Genomic DNA, 18,399 nt, shown 5'->3' with positions numbered 1-18,399 from the left:
AAGGCTGTTCTTTATTCTCCTCCAATCTAATTCAAGTGCCTCTAATTGCACCCAGTATGTACCTTCTTTTATCATAGAAGATGTCATATTATTCTAGAATTGTTTATATATGTATATATGTGCTGTATCATTCAATAGATGATGAATTCCTTGAAGTAGAATCTGTGTTGTTTTATCACAGTTCTATGTCCATAGTTGGTGCTTTAGAAAAATTTGTTAGATAAATGAATGGTGACCAGAGGGTGTGGAGTAAGCTCTGATCTTAGAGAATTCCCAGGGTTGACAACTGTGTATGGCAATCTGACCTTAAGGGAAAGTGTGTGTAGTTGCTGGAAGCATTTTACATCTTTAGTTGGAGAGGGCCAACTTCAATCCCTGGTGATGTCAGTACGGCAGCTTTCACCAGCCTGAAAGTCCTCTGGCACTGAAAATACATGAAGTCTGGAAACTGTTTATGAGACTGAGAAGGTGAGTCAATAGACCCTGTTCCAAGTTGGCAAGAAGGAACATAGTCCTAAACAGCTAAAGCGCCATAGTTCACATTAAGCTTCTCATTAATTTAAATGTTAATGTAAATTTAAAACATGTTGTATTGATTTGGAACTATTTTTTATGAATACTGCATAACTGAGCTCTCTAGAAGCAGAATCCAAATGGACATCTCTTCACACCAACTTATGATTAAGAAAAAAAATGAGGCTTTCTCTTTTTCTCTCTCTTGTTTTGTTATGTAAAATCATTTTGTTTTAGTTATGAGGCCTAGCTATGAGAAGCTATGAGAACTTCTGGCTTTGAGTGCCACTGATTTGGACAATCCTCAGCAAAAGATCAAATTCTGAATGTATTCTTTCAGAGTATTGCATATGTAATTTCAAATATATATGGAGATCAGTGTCTTTTCCATTTCACTGATGAGAAACCTAAAGTCTCTGGGACCATGCTGGTGATTTCAGTCTATTTTGTTAGTTCTTCATCCAGAATCTCTTTCATTGGGATCTATATTTCCTTATTTAAAAGGAAAACACATTTTTCAAAGGATGTCTTAAGACGTCACATAAGAGAAATAATGCTGATGATAATGATGATGAAGATGATATCTGGTAATTTTTGTATATGCTTCCTTACTCTGTGCCAGATCCTTTTAAAACAATTTCTCACTTAATCCCCAGAACAGCACAGAGAGGAGGCTTCTCTCATTACCCTATTTTACAGATTAAGGAACTGTCCCATAAAGAGATTAAGTCACTTTCCTAAAGTTCCACAAACAGAAAGGGATGTTGCTGGCCCTGGGACTCAGGTTGGTCTGACCTCAAGGTCTTTTTCATGAGCATTACTCTCTCTGGGTCTTAAATCACACAGTGTGATTGATACATGCAGACCTAGAGTAGTAAATTTCTTTTTGAAGAGATGCATATGAACATGTAATTAAGGATTTGGTGTTACTATTGAGACGTTGGGTGGATGGATGAGATCCAGAAACCTGGTCTTAGTTCCTGAACACCTTCTATCTTATTTCCTTCACTTATACACTATGAAATTTGAACTAATTGATTAGTGAGGCCTCTTCCAGACCCACATTCTGTGAGTCTGTGTAATGATATGATTCACTTTGTTCTGATCAACAAACTCTCTGCTTGGTTCTTCTCTTCACAACCACCCGCTACAGTGCTCCTTCACATCTGATGCCTCTGCACCTGCAGGCAGCCCCACCTAGCTCACTTCTCTGTACTCACATGCATACAAAGTGACCATCCTGATATACACACATTTATTTGAAACATGCTGAATACCAGGCAGAAAACTCAGGCTAGAAGATGGAAAAAGCAGCATTTTGTTCTCCTGAACACAGAAATGAAATACAAAAACCATAGTCCTGGAGAGAAATCAGACAAGACCTTCATATGTCAAAAGAAAAAATATCAACCAATGCATTCAGAGGCTCAGATAATAAAGGACTGAGAGAACCTATTGAAATTGAATATTTACTGGCCTAGGTGTAGCCAACAAGCTCTGTAGGGCCAGGGTATATAGCACAGTAAGGGCTATAGGCTCTGGGATCACACAAACCTGCTAACTTCACCACTTATTATCTCTCTTTGGGCAGTTGACTCATGCCTCAGTTTCTTCACCTATAAAACGAGAATCATAATTCAGAATTTTAATAGGGTAGTTATAAGGCTTAATCTGTAAAATGTGGAGAGTTTATTCCAGCACCGGTTATGTAACACAGGCTTAAATTAATCTCCATTACTTCCTAACAACAACAAAAAACGTTCATGGGTCAGTTTTAAGATTATCTTTGTAAACAGTAATTGTAGTTATCACTCAATTCTCAATTTTAGGAATTGTTATTGTTTTTGCAGGGCAATGATATATGAAATAACGATTAGATATGAATACTTCACCCAGAAATATTTTTCCCTTGGAAGATATCTGACAGGGAGAAAAAGTCATGATATAATGTCAAATTCTGTGAGCTATCTTACAAATAGCCTGTAGTCCTGCAGTTTCTACAGAATTCCAACGTCTTCCTCTCAACATTAACATAGCAGGAAGATAGACAGCTGAGCCACTGGCCCCAAAGGGTTATGAATCCTGTGAATTAAAAAATCCAATTTTACTAAAGTCCATGAGATACATAGTTGATTTATTCAATAGAAAAACCTGAAATTAATTACAGTCAATCTAGTATTATTTACCTACAAGTAACTAATTGCCCAGCAGAGATAGAAACCAGCAACTGAGTACCTAGAATAAATTTACAAAAATTCAAGATTTATCTAAACATGAGGACTTTGCTACCATAAATTCTTCCTGACAATGCTACCTATATCACACCACATCCTCAGAAGGAAAATTATCACAGAATTTGAAAGATGGCAGGGGACTTGGAGGAAATTCTGCACAAAGCTCTTAAGTTTATATGTGGAGAGATTAAGACATGGAAAAGTTTAGATACTTGTCCAAAATTTCCTACCTAATTATGGTAGGGTTATGAATTGAATCTAGTTCTGACCCTTAGTCCAATGCCCGTATTTACTTATTTTCTTTATTGCTATATCAAACTGAGAAATATGTTAATTACAGTGTATGTTTTCTAGCTTTTTAAATGTCCATTTGTCTATTAGGGTTAGAATAAACTGATAATTATCTCTATTGTTTTCAACTTATGACAGAGGGATGAGGTAAAAGTAAGAAGTCTCCCAAGCTTCTCCAATGAAGTGGGTATGACACATAACACACTTCAGTAATGCAATGCACTGACCATTGACAAAGGAAAGAAGGATCAGCAAATTTAGAAATGAGTAAACTACAGTAAATATCTGTATCTCTATCTTTGCATCTATGTCAATGTTTATATCTATGTCTGTCTATCTGTATTAGAAAAATGAATGACTAAATCCTATTGGGGGAGCATGACAGGCTGGAATATCTAACACTAAATTTGTTCTCAATTGTATAGTATGATTTAAAAATATGATATTTGTGTTGTCTTCCTCCAGGTATAAAAGAAACGTTATCTACAGAAATCCAGAACACTTCTCTAACCTCTTTGGATTTTCTCGGGAAGATCAGGACCGGTTGAGAAATTTTGATAGGGTGAGTTAAGTTCCAAGTACCACTAACCTGTTTTCTTGTGGCTTCCATTCTAGCTTACAAAGTTCAGAACAAAAGTGATGTTCTATAAGTCAAAAGAGTAGACAAATGGAAAGCCAGATTCCACTTTTCATAGATGATGCAGTTAATATCTGAAAATGTTGTTTCAGCATGTAAGCTTCCTAACATTTAACTCCAGCACTAGATAGATTTACCCATCCAGTCCCAGGAAGTGCTAGGCAACTTCAGGCTCTCTCGACATGGCAGGCTGCCCTGTACAATTTCCAGTGTAGATACCAGGTGTGAATTCTTCTACCTGTAAATACCCAGCCCTAAAGCTGAAAGTGAAGAGAATGGGTTAAACTATAACCGACAAAGTTTTGCTCCCCAGTTCACCAATCACATAAGCAACTCTAATGACCAAGGGAAGGAGAGAGTAAGGCAAGTACAGAGAAGCCAGAATAGCTAATATAATGGAATTTTTTTCCAATGGAGAAATAAAATAGAGATAGGGAATAAGTGTTCTTCCCAAATACCATTGAAGAATAGGAGAGTCCTGCCAAGAAGAGGAAGGGCTCTTTACAGTTTGCATGAGGATTTTGTTAACCTGGTAGCACACTAAGAGAACCCCTCCTGAGTGATGGAGGCAGCCACAGCACTGTGATTTCTCCTGCTTAAAGAAGCAAGCCAGATTCTAAGCAGAATTTTTGCCAACTGCCTGTTAGACATCATGTATTATTAGAATCACAATGGGCATGTTGTCTGTATTGTAACAGAGCATATGGCTATATGATAGACTGCTGGCATTTGTGGTTTTTACTGTTTTTAAAAATCCCATTACATATAGTAATTTAAAATTTTTCAGGCATACTATTAAATTATTCTGTAAAGAGGGTGTGGGGGGAACAGTTTATCCAGGTAAGTGAGCTTAGCTGACTTTTTAGCAGACTTGTCTCAATGGGAATTGTAATTGTAATTTAATATATCATCTGTGTCTCCTGGATTTATTTGTTGGTAAACATAAAACCAAGGAAAGGAAACTTATTGAAAGTATAGAAAAACAATCATAAGCTTGAAGAAAAGTAAAATAATAGACTTGGTATAGGGCTATGAACCAAGCCAAGCGTCTGTAGAAGGTCTTGGTAGCAGCACCCACTTAATAGTTTCAACTGGTTGGTGCCTCTAGAATAAATGAACCATGTTCCCTTTCATATTGATATTTCTTCATCTGAGATTCAAGATCATGCAAGAAAAAGTTTTATTTTGGCCATGCAATTTGGTCAGATTTTGGTGGTTTGCCCTCCCCTTGGTTATACTGGAGTAGCAAAAGAAAACATACAATGGATAGGAAAGTTTTACCTTCTATAATGGAACAGCAGTCATCTGGATTTGCCACTCCACCACGAATACATATCATGGAGAATAATTAATCATCAAAAATGAGATAGGGCTTAGCATCAGGATGAAGGAGTCTATATTTAATATTATTTAATCCATAGCACCTTGTAGCATAAAGGGTGTATCACCTATTAACATGGGTGATCTACAGAAATGTATGTACTACAGTGACATTTAGAAAGTTAATTATTGGCAAATGTCTCTTGGGTATATCCTTAAAGAATGTCAAGGAACTACTAGATTGATCAACCTTTTAACTTTGACACTCAAAAGTTGTATTTCTGCAAGGTTCATGTAATCTTGAAAGTATGAAATCAACTAGTCCCCCAAAATGAAAAATCTTTTGCTGAAAGAGAGAAAAGGACCAGTAAGGATATAAAAAAAGACTGGAAATTCACTGGGGGAGCCAAACCTTAAAATCTTTCATAAAGCAAAAACCTTAACGAGGGGAGGGATAAAGTGGTTCTAGGTTAGTAGGGCTTCGTGCTCCAGAAAGAAACAAATGCAACTCCTAATTTAAGACCTCAGGATTCCTCCAGATGAAGTTCAACCAAAGATGTGCTCACTGTTGATGTTTAGTAAAAATAAATATATCTGTTGAAAAAAATGATTGAATGAATAATTAATTTTAAATATATTAGACAATTTTCCAAAATATACATGTTTAACCATCTGTTTTTAAATGAGTCCGTATCAGTTTTCTCCCCTTTTTCCATATCCTCAAAGCCTTTATAACATTATTCTTTTAGCATAGCATTAGGAAACCAAAATGAAAAAACATAAAACAAAAAAAAAAACACAGGTAACTTAAGAGGAAGCTATTATCCATCCCTGATAGATCTATCCTAAAGAAGTTACCTCAGAAGTTCAAGGCTATCTGGTTCCTGTGCACCAATAAATCACAGCATAATAAAATCAAATCATAGTGGGAGCATTCTAATTTTAATTTTTTCTTGAGATTTATGAAGTATCTAATCGTATTTTGAATCAGTTAGTAAAATGAATGGATAGCAGGTTCTGTAGGAATGTTTGGATATTCAGGGAAATTTTCCAACAACCTTCTGCAAGAACATATTAAAATCTTAGGGGAGGTCAGAGAATACAACCATTCCTCTGATTAACTATCACAGCTCTTCCCTATCTATTGTATATAAACTCTGGCATGCAGATTTTTGTCCCATTTGGAAATGTTATCCTAATAGGAATTGGCCTACCAGCACTTATTTCTGACTTCTCCTTGCTAATAGAAGGACTGAGAATTACTGTCTTCTGGAAGGTGGTCAAACAAACAGTGCAACAGATTGGAACAAGTAAGGTTCCAAATAGCCTTGTCAGGTTTGTGATTCATATACAAAAAGTAGACATCTACATGGGTAAATTGCAGTGGCTGTTCCTTGATGATTGACATTTTTATTTAGGAACAAATAGAGTTCCACTTATTCCTGGAAACCTATCTATAAATTAGATCCCCCAGTGTCTAAAATGAGATATGTAATTTGAAGTGAAACAATATTATTGCCCCAATCTAAAGAGAACTAAAAGGATATTTGCTATTATCACATCCATGGGAATTTTTTGATAAAAAATACATAGCTTTTTCCGGTTTGGGTTGTCTCTGAAATGTGGCAGTATTGGTAGTGGCTGAAATAGTTATTAGAGCTGATTCATAGAGTTCATGGTAATAGAAAAAGCATGCCCACATTCCCATGACTCAGGCCCTCGTTAACAAATATTTACACCATAAATCTGGTGTAGCCCTATTCAGGGAGATCTCAAGCCCTATGGGATGCCTCCTCCTAGATCTTTACATTAAAAACTGAATTAAAACACTCAGTAGTGACAAGAGTATAGAGAAATAGTGTTTTTATTAATGGATGTTGAGAGTGTAACTTGATAAAACTTTCTGGAGACTAACATGGCATGTTATCAAAAGTCTTTAAAATGTGCCTGCCTCTGACCTAACATTTTCTTTACTAAGATTTATCTTAAAGAAATCAGTAAACAAATGAATATAGATATATGTACATGCATAAGCACTGGAGCATTGTAAACAGTTGCAATATATTAGAAACAACCTAAATACCTGAAAACAAAAGATTTCTTATAATACAGCCTGTTGATATAATAAAACACTATACAGTCATTGGTAATGAAGTTGCTGCTCTGAATATATAGACATGAGAATATGTTCACAATACATTATTAATTTAAAAGATCTGATTACAGTAATTTATGCAAATATGATATCAATAATTATATGTTACATATATATTATGTATTTTATATGTATAGAAAGAAATCTGATTAATAAGGTTATGGCTTATTCTTTTTGTATGTTCTTTTTTTAATAGAAATAAATAGGCATGTAAGTATATAACTTGAGAGGAAAAAAATAAATTGCAAACTAAGGGAAAAGTTCTTCAAAGGGTAAGAGAAGACCCTCTACCTCCATGAAAAGATATATACACATACTACCTCTTTATAATCCATATTGTTTTCACTCTAGAAGGAGGCCTTGAAAGGAGGTGGATCTGTGGACCTATCGTGTTTTCCTGGGAATGGGGCTGAGCTGTGACTCCAATTGTCCTAGTTTATAAGTGATGACATCTCTTGCCTGTTGCTGTAAGTCATAGAATTGAGGGGCTATGGCCACTAGCAATAGGGTAACAAGCATGAGGGAGGGGAACTTCAAACAAAACCAGTTGGTCATTTACAAATAGGACTAAAGAACAAGAATGTGAGATATAATTCCAAGGGCTGGGATTGAAAAGAGACATTGAGGATGATTGAAAGGGGAAGGCAATAATATATGCGCTGCTCAGTAACAGGGTAAAGCCAAGATTACTTCTGGTGTGGTACATATTTGGTTCTCAGTGAAAAGAGTACCTGAGTGGCAGTGACGAACATGTCAGATTCACAACCCTGAAAGCCTGTAAAGTGCAAAAGAAAGGGTGCCTGCTCAGGAAGGTGCCAACGTGTTGCTTGGGAGAACTTGAGCTCTTGTATAACCACTATCAAATCTTCGGAAGCAATTAAATTCTCAAGTAAATGCCCTTCAAGCTAAGCCCCCTTTTCTTTCATCCAAATTGCTGACACTGCCCCTTCTAGAATATTGCAATGTCCACTAAAAAAATGAACAATCTAAAAATTGAGAGTTATGTTTTTATTCCAGGAACTTACTGAGGACTACAGCCCAGGAATCGGCCTCTCCGATAGCTCTGAGGAACTCTTCCAAAGAGGTAAGGGAGAAGCCAGGATATATAGGAGATTTTGCTGAAAAAACAAAACCAAAAAACATGTAGTTGGTCATCCAGAGATTACTGTTAATCACAAAAAACAGACATCTCAAGTTAATAATTTTAGTGTTTTTCTATGTATAGGAAGATCCGAGAGTCTGGGCTCATCAAAATTATTCCTTTCGTATGCATTTTAACTATCTAGGGCCAGTATTGTGCTTTTCTCCATCCTGAATTCCCCTCAGCGTTCACCACTGGGGGGAGTTGCAGTGGCTGATGGCTTGATGGAGGGCAACATACATTGTTTACTGAAATGGCAGGCAACATCTTTTGTCAATGAGAACCACCACCATACCACATTCATGGAGTAGCTAGTAACCCTGAGGTAAAGAAAGGGTCCTTTGCATTTAAGGCTAAGACGGGAGCAGCCCAGTAGATCCAAGTTCCCTGGAAATCGCTTTCCACTTAGCATTCTTGGGTGGATCTGTGTTGGTGCCATGAAAGGTTAGGAATTTCTCTGTTAAGAGATCTTGAATGGTATCCTCTTATCTTATCGTTACTATTGTCATAAAAATAATGGCTGGTAGCAGTAATGGAGGAAGGACTTCCTATGCATATTACTGGAACTAAGCCTCTTCCCAGGAATTATCTCAGTGAATCCTCAAGCACCCTTTCAACCTTCACGTCAGGGGAAGAGAAGTAACTGTTCAAGGTCATTCAGATAGAAAGGAGGTGGATGTGGGATTACAATCTAGGCAGTTGATTCAAATCTTCTTAAGCTTTGGCAGCTCTTCTGACTGTAGAGCAGAACACATTATAATGTTTATTTCTGATGACAGTTGTTTGACGTAACAGTAATCATTAACGAAGTCTGACATCAGATATAACAAAGCAAGAGGCCCACAGGACTCTGACGTTGGAGTTTTCAGATATTCTTTTTTTTTTTTAATAACAAAAGAGGGGAATTGGTGGGTTAGAACCCCATGACTCATCTTTAGTTTTCTTCTTTTGCCCTAACCTAAGGAAGACATCCATGATAAATAACAAGATATGAAAGACTTCCATAGTTTTAAAGGAAAGATGTCCAAAGCATATAGCATCGTATGGTAGTATCATACTTGAAGGGGGAAAAGCACACTCTAAGGATAGAGTATTTAGTTAAGTGGTAACCATTTGGAAAACAGAGGTGAAATGAAAATTGCCTGCTAAGTCTCAGCTGCTCCACAGCACATTTCAGCTAAGAATGCTTAGAAATAAAATACCTGAGAAGGCAAACTATTTGCAGTTACATTTGTATGTGATCTTATTTTCTCTGTGTGTGAGGCAGCCTTCAAGGCTGTCACTGTCATCATGGAGCATTCACTCACTCGTTCAATAAATGTTTATTGAACATGTGTGTCATGCTGTGGAGCTAGGCACTGGGGTGACCCAGTGATTTTATATTCTCTTTTGTGGAGTGAAGCAAGGACAGAACCGAGGAGCTTAATATCGTAATAGCGTGTGGTAGAGATGAGAAGAACAGGTGCACATTAACATAAAGATATATGCGCTTGCCCACATATATGCATATGCTTTCTTGCCACACTGCAGGAGAGAAATATCAATCACACTGAAGATATTAACAGAATGTCTGGGTGGCTTCCGCCTCAGTTGTGGAGGATTTCATGGATGAGCTGAGTTTTGAAAAGTTTTGGAAAAAATGACAGCATAAAGTATGGTGGCACAGAATATGGAGACATATTCTGTTTTGGCAGAGATAATGACACAAAGGATCTGAAGAATCCTCAGTGTCTTCAAGGAGTGTAATTTGAATTAGGAGATAGCTCAGGTGAACTGGTTACTGGAGGTTGAAATAGCAGAATTGGTGTGTATGTTTTTTTGGAATATTTTTAAGTGGAGTCTAAAGACAAGGCAAAACAAGACACCCTCTCCATATCCTTTCTGTAGAATCTAAAGCCTTTGCATGTGAGATGATACGTAATTATTACCCTTAATTCTAGCAAAGAAAAAAATAAAAGTAAACCAAAATCCTTTTCAAAGGCTTTGGCTTTAAATCAAGCTGGGATAAAGCCCCAGCTTTGCAAATTACTTTTTAAACTTAAAAAAGTTACTTGCTTCTCTTGCCTTCAGATCCTCTATAACAGAAGGGTTATTGGGAATCAATGAATGTAAAGAAATTAGCATACTGTCAGACACATAATACATGCTCATTAAACTTAAGCTAGGTTATTATCAATAATACCTCTTTACCATTTCATTAAAATATAGCACACACTGATTGATGCACAATAATATGCTTTTTGGTTTTTGCTTTAAAAATAGGTTTATTGAAATATCACGATATCCTGCAAATTGTGGCAAGCAGTGTGGTACAATATGAATAGAATAGAGTCCTACTACAAGGACATTGGTGTCTATTGGAACATTTTTAACTAACTGCAATGACTAGTTGGGGGTGGTGATTTGTTCTGATTTGTTCTTTACTTATTTGTCAATGCCTAAGAAATTCAGGGCTCTCTAAAGCATTTTTTGATTATCAGAAAACAATTTCCAAATGCCTCTAGAACGCTGTACTGTTGACGCATTTTTGTACTTTAAAAAGTATGTTCTGGTTAATAAAATACTTTTACCTTTATAAGATATGATGCTCACAAGGGGCCTGGGAGGTAAGCCCAGGGCTAGAGGGGATGAATGGAGGGGTGGGAAGATGACTGGAGGAAACTGACATTTCAAGGATTGAAATGACTTGACAGAACCAAGGGAGTAAGAAAGCAGGAATATCTTCTTTATGTTGCCTCTGCATAGAATGAATGAGTCACCTGTTATTCCTTGGACTCCAGCACAGCCCTGAGGAAGTGAGTGAGTCTCTGGCATGTGTTTGTGAAATGTTCAGTTTTCTTCTTTAACCACTCTTTCTTTTCTCTAGTCAAATATAATTCCCTGCTGCTCCTGGGCTTCTGGACAGCTACTAAGATCACACCTCTGCTCCTTCCTTTTCCTTCCCCTTTGATCAAAAACACTTTATTCTGCAATAATAATAACTGGAATAAAATGTGTTATATCCACACAATGGAAAATTATTTGGCAATCAACAGGAATGAAATTCTGGTATATTCTATGACATGGATGAAACTTGAAAACACTATGTTGAATGAAAGAAACCAGACACAAAAGATGACATATGGTATGATTCCATTTATATGAAATGTTGAATATGAATATGATATAGATATAGTTCAATAGCAATTTGAATACAGATTAAGCAAATGTATAGAAATAGAAAGCCGATTAGTGGTTGCCAAAGGCAGGTGAGAAGGATGGGGAATGACCACTAATGGGTAGGGAGGTTTCTTTTGAGATGACCGAATGTTCTAAAATGAGACTGTAGTATGGTTGCACCACTGTAAATGTGCTAAAAATCATGAATTGTCCGTTTAAATGAGTGAATTGCATGGTATATGGATTGTACCTCAATACAACTGTTAAAAAATAATAATAACAGGAATGGCCAAAATTATTGTAACCATGTCATGTTTGCATGGGATAAATATTTTGCATATATTAAGTTTGCATATCTGTTTAACCCTCAGAACAACCCTCTGAAGCTGGTACTGTTTTTATTTCCATTTTCTAATATGAACAAACTGAGAAAAATTAATCATCCAAGGTCACACAGCTAGTAAATGGCAAAGGTAGGATTTGAACTCGGGAAGTCTGGCTTCAGAACTCTGCTCTTAACTACCTTGAAATACCTTCACATGCAATTGACAGTCTTCCTCTATCTTTATATTCTCTATTATCCAGCCACATGGGAGTACTTACTGTGCCCAGATCTCCCCCGTGCCCTTCCTTGCAATTATTCATATGCTTTCTCCCTTCCCATTCATTTTTTCTCCACAACTTTGAGGTATAACTCATATATAATAAATTGGACATATTTGAAGTGTACAATATCATATGTTTGGATATATATAAGCACTGCCAAACAGTCTCCACAGACTCTTGATCTTGGTCTCCACAATCAAGATAATCAAGATAATAAACTTATCTATCACCCCCAAAAGTTTCCTCATGATCCCATGTTCCCCTTCTATTCTGACCCTCCTCCCCCAACTCATTCCCAAGCCACTCTTGATCTTTTTCTGTCATTACAGATTCACTTTTGTTTGCTGGAGTTTTATGTAAAAGGAATCATATAATATATAATTCTTTTCGTCCAGATTCTTTTCATAATTATTCTCATATTTATTCATGCCATTTCATTTCTCCAAAGTGTAGTGGTCCTTATTGCTGAGTAATATTCCATTAACTATGTATACTGCAGTTGGCTTATTCATTCAGGTTTTGATGTACATTTGGATTGTTTCCAGCTTTTAGCTATTGCAATTAAAGATGCTATGAACGTTGGTACACAGATCTTTGTATGGACATATGCTTTCATTTCCTCTGCATAAATACTCAGTAGAATGGCCGTATCGTATAGTAAACTAAACTCTTCTAATATTTTACATTCCTACCAGCAATGACTGACAGTTCTAGACCCTCCACTTCCCTGCCAACACTTTTTGATCTTAGTCATTCTAATAGGTATATAGTGTTATCGCATTTCATGGTGGTTTTAACTTGCATTTCCCTAGCCACTAATGATGGTGAGCATCTTTTAATATGCTTATTTGCATCATTCTTGTTAGAGTTGTCTGTTTTCTTATTAGGTTTTGTGAGCTCTTTATGTATTCTGGTATGTCTTTTGTGAGATACATGGTTTGGAAATATTTTCTTCCCGTCTGTAGCTTATCTTTCCTTTCTCTTAAAAATGTCTTTTCAAGAGCTGAAGCTTTTAACTTTGGTGAAGTCCTATTTATTATTTTTTTCTTTTATGGATCATGTGTATTATATTAAAATATTTTTGCCAAAATCAAGATCATGAAGACTTTTCGCCTATGTTTTCTTCTGCAAGCTTTATAATTTCACACTTCACAGTTAGGGCTATGAAAAATTTTGAGTTAATTTTCACATGTGGCATGAGGTATGGACCAAAGTTCACAGTTTTGCATATGGATATCTAATTGTTGCAGCACTTCCTGCTTAATGACTATCCTTTCTCCATTGAACTATCTTTGTACCTTTATCAAAACATTCCTCATTTTTGCCTATCCAAATCAAACTTATCCTTCAAGGTCAAGTTTCGATGCCTCACTCCCTACAAAACCACCCCAAAGTCTCCTACTTACTACACTTTGCATTCATTCATAGTCGAATTTTTAAAAATTCATATATTAATAGTGATTATATCCAGTTGTGGGGTTTGGGATGATTCGTTATTTTGACTAAGCACTTTGTCAGTACTATCTGAATTTTCTACCATTAGCACTTATACTTCATAGAGAAAAATAACTTGATTTTATATATTTATAGTATATTCCTTGTGACACACTTTTAAGTAGTTTTTTTTTTCCATTTTGAGCAAATAAAATCCAATCTACCTGATATATATAAATATATATATACATATATTTATATACACATACACACATACATTCTATTTGCTCGTGTAACCAAAAAATTCTCAGAACAGAGTAGCTTTAGGCATGGATAGATCTAGATACTCAATAACTAGTATGTGCAGTCTATCACTGCTAATCTCATAGCTCTGTTTTCATCACTGCTGGCATTTGTCTCAGGCAGCCTCTCCTATGTGGTGGCAAAGAATTCCCCAAACAGCTATAGGTTTACATTACTTTGGCAGCCTCAGTGGATCAAGTTCCTTCCGTATTGTCCTTGTAAAACATTCTGTGGTTGGCATGCCTTGCGTCACCTGCCTTCTCACAACAGTTCTGTTAATAGGTTGGCCAAGTTATTTGTTACCACATGACTATATATTAGGTGGTCAACCTTGTCTGAGTGTCTGAACATTAAGTGCTGGAAAGAAAACTGAGAAGCTATATCAAAAGAATAACTAAAACATGGTAAAATGGCTAAAATAACCAATGCCTACTACTTTACCTTTTTATATCACCCAAACAATCTGGTTACATAGATATTGCCCAAATTTTAGAAATTTGGAAACTGAGGCGTAAAGAGATAGTAGACTTAACCAAGTTCACTGTCATAGTTTCCTATGGCCGCTATACCAAAGTACCACAAACTTAGTGACGTAAAACAACACAAATGTATTATGTTTCTGGAGCTCAGAAATCAAAACCCAGCTCCAAGGGGATAAAGTTAAGGTGTGAGCAGGGTTGCTTTTCTTTTAGAGGCTCCAAGTAAGTTTGTTTCCTGCCCTTCCCCAGCCTCCAATGGCCTTGACTTGCGGCCCCTTGTTCTTTATTCAAAGACAGCAGCGTGACATCTTCAAAACCATTTCTCTCTAACTCTGACCCTCCTTACTTACTCTTATTGGAGCCCTCCTGGATAATCCAGGATAATCTCCTCATCTCAAAATCCTTGACTCAGTTATACCAGTGAGGTCTCATTTGCTACATAAGGCAACATATCCACAGGTTCTGGGGATTAGGATGTAGAAATCCTTGGCAGGGGGGCATTATTCAACCTAATATAGTCACAGTGCTGTTAAGTGGTAATGTTGAGAGGTAATGTTGAATTCATGTTTTCCAAGTTGAAGATCAGTGTCTTTTCTACTTTATCACAGATGTATCACATAACAGTGGCTGTGTATAAGCTTGTCTAGGTTTCAAATTCCTAGAGAGCAAGGAATTTCACCTACCATAACAAACTCTGTGTGCGTGTGTGTGTGTGTGCGCGTGTGTGTGTGTGCGCGCGCGCTCCTGTGGTGGACGGGGAGGGGGTGCTTTTTTCTAAGACAACAGGTAGAGGCAGAAAAAAAGGTTCCATTTCACTTTCCACCTTGCATCATTCCACAGTGGCAGTTGCCTCCTTGGCCCTCCCTCTTGATTAATAATGCAATAGTGTAGGTTTGTTTGTACCTCCTTTATTTGATAAATTCTGTTTCTAGCAAAAGAACACAGATTCCATCAGTAGGCAAATCACTTAATAGTTTTCAAATGACAACTATAATTCTTTCTCAACTGTCCCTACATGTGCGAAGAGAAGCAGAGAACCAAGGCGGTTATATGAATAATTTAAACAATAAAACTCTATTGGCTCAATTATCTGATTATTTCAACAAGCATCTGGATACAATTTTGTTTTTCTTCTCTAACATTTTTTAGTTACTTGAACATTTGGAGGCGTTGCCTTATAATAAATTATTTATTTCTTCTGTGCTCTAAATTCAATTTAACAAACATTTAATGAACAAATAATATATGACAGAAATCGTGCTCACTTCTATTGTGGCTAAAAAGGTAAAAAACAAAGAATCTCGTTCTCATGGAATTTTCAGTTCCAACAGGAGAATGATACAATTATACCAATGACTATAAAATTTGGCAGAATGATTGAGGTAGAAAAATAATGGTAAAAATGTTTAAAGGGGGAACTATAATTCAGTTGGGAAAAATTAGGTGAAATTTCTGGTAGAAGTATCCTGGAGCATGGTTAAGAGTTTGCAAGGCAGAAGTAGCATAAGAGAGTGTCGTCGGTGGAAAGAACCACAAAACAAGGAGGCAGGAAAACCTAGGACTAATCTTGGGAACCACAGGTCCTCTGGTTAAGCTGGGACATGGGGAATGTACAAGGATTCCCAAGAACTAAAAGACTTGAAGGAACCGTTTATGTCCAGCATCTAAAAGTATCTAATTTATTCATCCCAGCACCCTAGTAGTTTTCAATATGTTTGTATCGAGAAGATGTTTAGGCAATGTCTAGAGACACTTCCATTTCCAAAATGGGGGTGGGAGGGGGTGTGGGGGGAGGGAGAAGGCAGGGTGATACTGCCATCTAGTGGATAGAGGCCAGGGATGCTGCTAAACGTCCTACAAGGCATAGAGCATCCCCCCCAAAAAACAAAGAATTATCTGGCCCCAAATGCCAAACTGCGCCACAGATAATAAATGCTGCAGTTACTTTATGAGGCTGTATTATTATTTCTTTATCTGACAAACTGAAGTATTTTGAGATTACACGTCTTGCCTGAGATCATTAAATAGTAAATGGCAGACCAAGATTAGGGTCACAATATAGTGAGGAATGTGGACATAATCAAGAAGCTAATGAGAGTCTCTGAACATGGACATGTCAATCATTGGAGCTGTAGTTCAATGACAATGCATGTCCAGTGCTTAGCCCAGTGCCTGACACATAGTAAGCACTCAATAAATGTTCCCTGCTCCTTTAAATGATAGCTGGGGATTTCAGTGATGCATCAGCTGTGAGGGGGCTCCATTGGAGGACAGAGAGACTGGGGGCTGAAAGATAGTCTGGGACCAGGGCAGAGTGTTTGGAGTCTGAACTGGAGTGAAAGCATGTGTTATGTGCAGGAAGAGACACATGCAAAAAAATGTTACCCATGGGGGAACTGGAGAGCCTGACAAATGAACGAATGTGTGGGTGTGTGTCAGGGGGAGTTTTGAAAGTGACTCTGGTTTTGAACATGAGAAACTAATTTTCACCTCACCACCATGAAGGGAAGAGCTACCATGCTAGGAATGATTATACTCACTTAAATCAGACAAACTGAGACACAGAAAGGTAAGCAATTAGCTCAAGGTCAACCACATTTGAAGCTTTCTTTAGAAATATACGGAGAAGAAAAGCTTGACCTTTTTAAAGATACAATAACTAAATCTTCATAGAAGTGATAAGGACAAAATGACATTTTCTTTAATATGCTTCCAAAAACTGTTTTAACATTCATTTTGCTATGTATTTGTATAGATGAAAGTAACTGTAGCCAGACATTCTGGCTGAATGAAATATGTAGAGATACCAAGGAAGAGTTCACCAGAGAGCATGGAGTGAGGTTCTGTATTTTTTTGTCACATGTGCTGCATTACTGGCTGGCTAGGTAACAACGTGTGGGAGAGAGGAGAGGACTCACAGTAACTGAGAGCTTGGTAAAATATACATATTAACAACAGCAAACATCACTAATACCTAATGAGTGCTCATGAGATGCCAGTACTGTGCTAACTATTCCTCATGCGTTATTTCACTTTAATCCTCATAAATGTATGAAATAGGTGGGACCAGTGATAGATGGGGTCTCCTGGACTTCAAGAGGTTAGTGACTTACCCAAGATCACACAGATAGGAAGTAGTGGAGCCAATATTCAAACCTCAGCTGTTGGACTCAAGTGCCCAAGCTTTTACCCACTATTATGTACATGGCTAGAAGTTAGGAACATATATTCTTCCCTTTTTTTGTATTTGACAGAATATATATATAAGACTGTGCATAGGGGCTTCCCTGGTGGCGCAGTGGTTGAGAGTCCGCCTGCCGATGCAGGGGATGAGGGTTCGCGCCCCGGTCCGGGAAGATCCCACATGCCGCAGAGCGGCTGGGCCCGTGAGCCATGGCCACTGAGCCTGTGCATCCGGAGCCTGTGTTCTGCAACGGGAGAGGCCACAGCAGCGAGAGGCCCGCGTACCGCAAAAAAAAAAAAAAAGACTGTGCATAGCTGTCATTCATTTCATTTAAGCCCTACCTAAGGGCAACCAAAAGAATAGTTGTTCAAGGGACAACAGGCCTCCCTCTAAAATCCCCACCTTTACTCCTTATCAATGCTGTGCAGTTGGCTTCCAAATCTCACTTTTTACCATCTTAGCTCTTCTTTAAAAAATGTGGATCCCGTATCTTCCCTGTGAATTCCATGAAGAGAGGATACAGCCATGAACAAGAAAGGCGGTGCCCCTACTCCCATGGGCAACCCATTTCAGCAGACGAAGACAACTCCACAAATGGAGACAATCAGATAAGTGTTCTGCCCAAAATTAAAATATGGGGATGTGAGAGATATTGGGTGGCTACCTCAGCTGCCGGGGAGGGATGGTCTCCCTCAGAAGATCAAAAAGATCAGTGTCTGCAAAGAACAGAGAGAAAATGTTCTAGGCGGAGGGAACAACTAGTGCCAAGACCCTATTGTCCACACAGAAAGAAGCTAAGGTGTGGGAGCAACGAAGGAAGATAAAGTTGAAGAAAGGCTGAGAGGGGGCTGAAGCTACGAATAGTAATATTTTCTAAGCCAATAAAAGGAATTGTAATTTTAGTCCTCATACAGTGAGATACCTTTGGAGCAGATCTCATCAT

At 37.5% G+C, this 18,399-nt stretch overlaps 1 protein-coding gene across 2 annotated transcripts in view; it reads left to right on the top strand.

The window, feature by feature from the left end:
- The window catches only part of LRRC4C (leucine rich repeat containing 4C), a 1,265,570-nt gene that overhangs the window by 1,047,117 nt on the left and 200,054 nt on the right, over positions 1–18,399 (top strand). For both annotated transcript variants that reach the window (XM_032638696.1, XM_032638697.1), the window contains one exon: positions 3,504–3,600. The gene's annotated coding sequence lies outside the window, so the exon portion shown is untranslated. The remainder of the gene's footprint in view (positions 1–3,503; positions 3,601–18,399) is intronic.

This window comes from Phocoena sinus, chromosome 8 (assembly GCF_008692025.1).
Source record: "Phocoena sinus isolate mPhoSin1 chromosome 8, mPhoSin1.pri, whole genome shotgun sequence".
Classification (NCBI taxonomy): Eukaryota; Metazoa; Chordata; class Mammalia; order Artiodactyla; family Phocoenidae; genus Phocoena; species Phocoena sinus.
The sequence above is the reverse complement of the archived record's forward strand: the minus strand, read 5'-3'. Positions and strand labels throughout refer to the sequence as shown.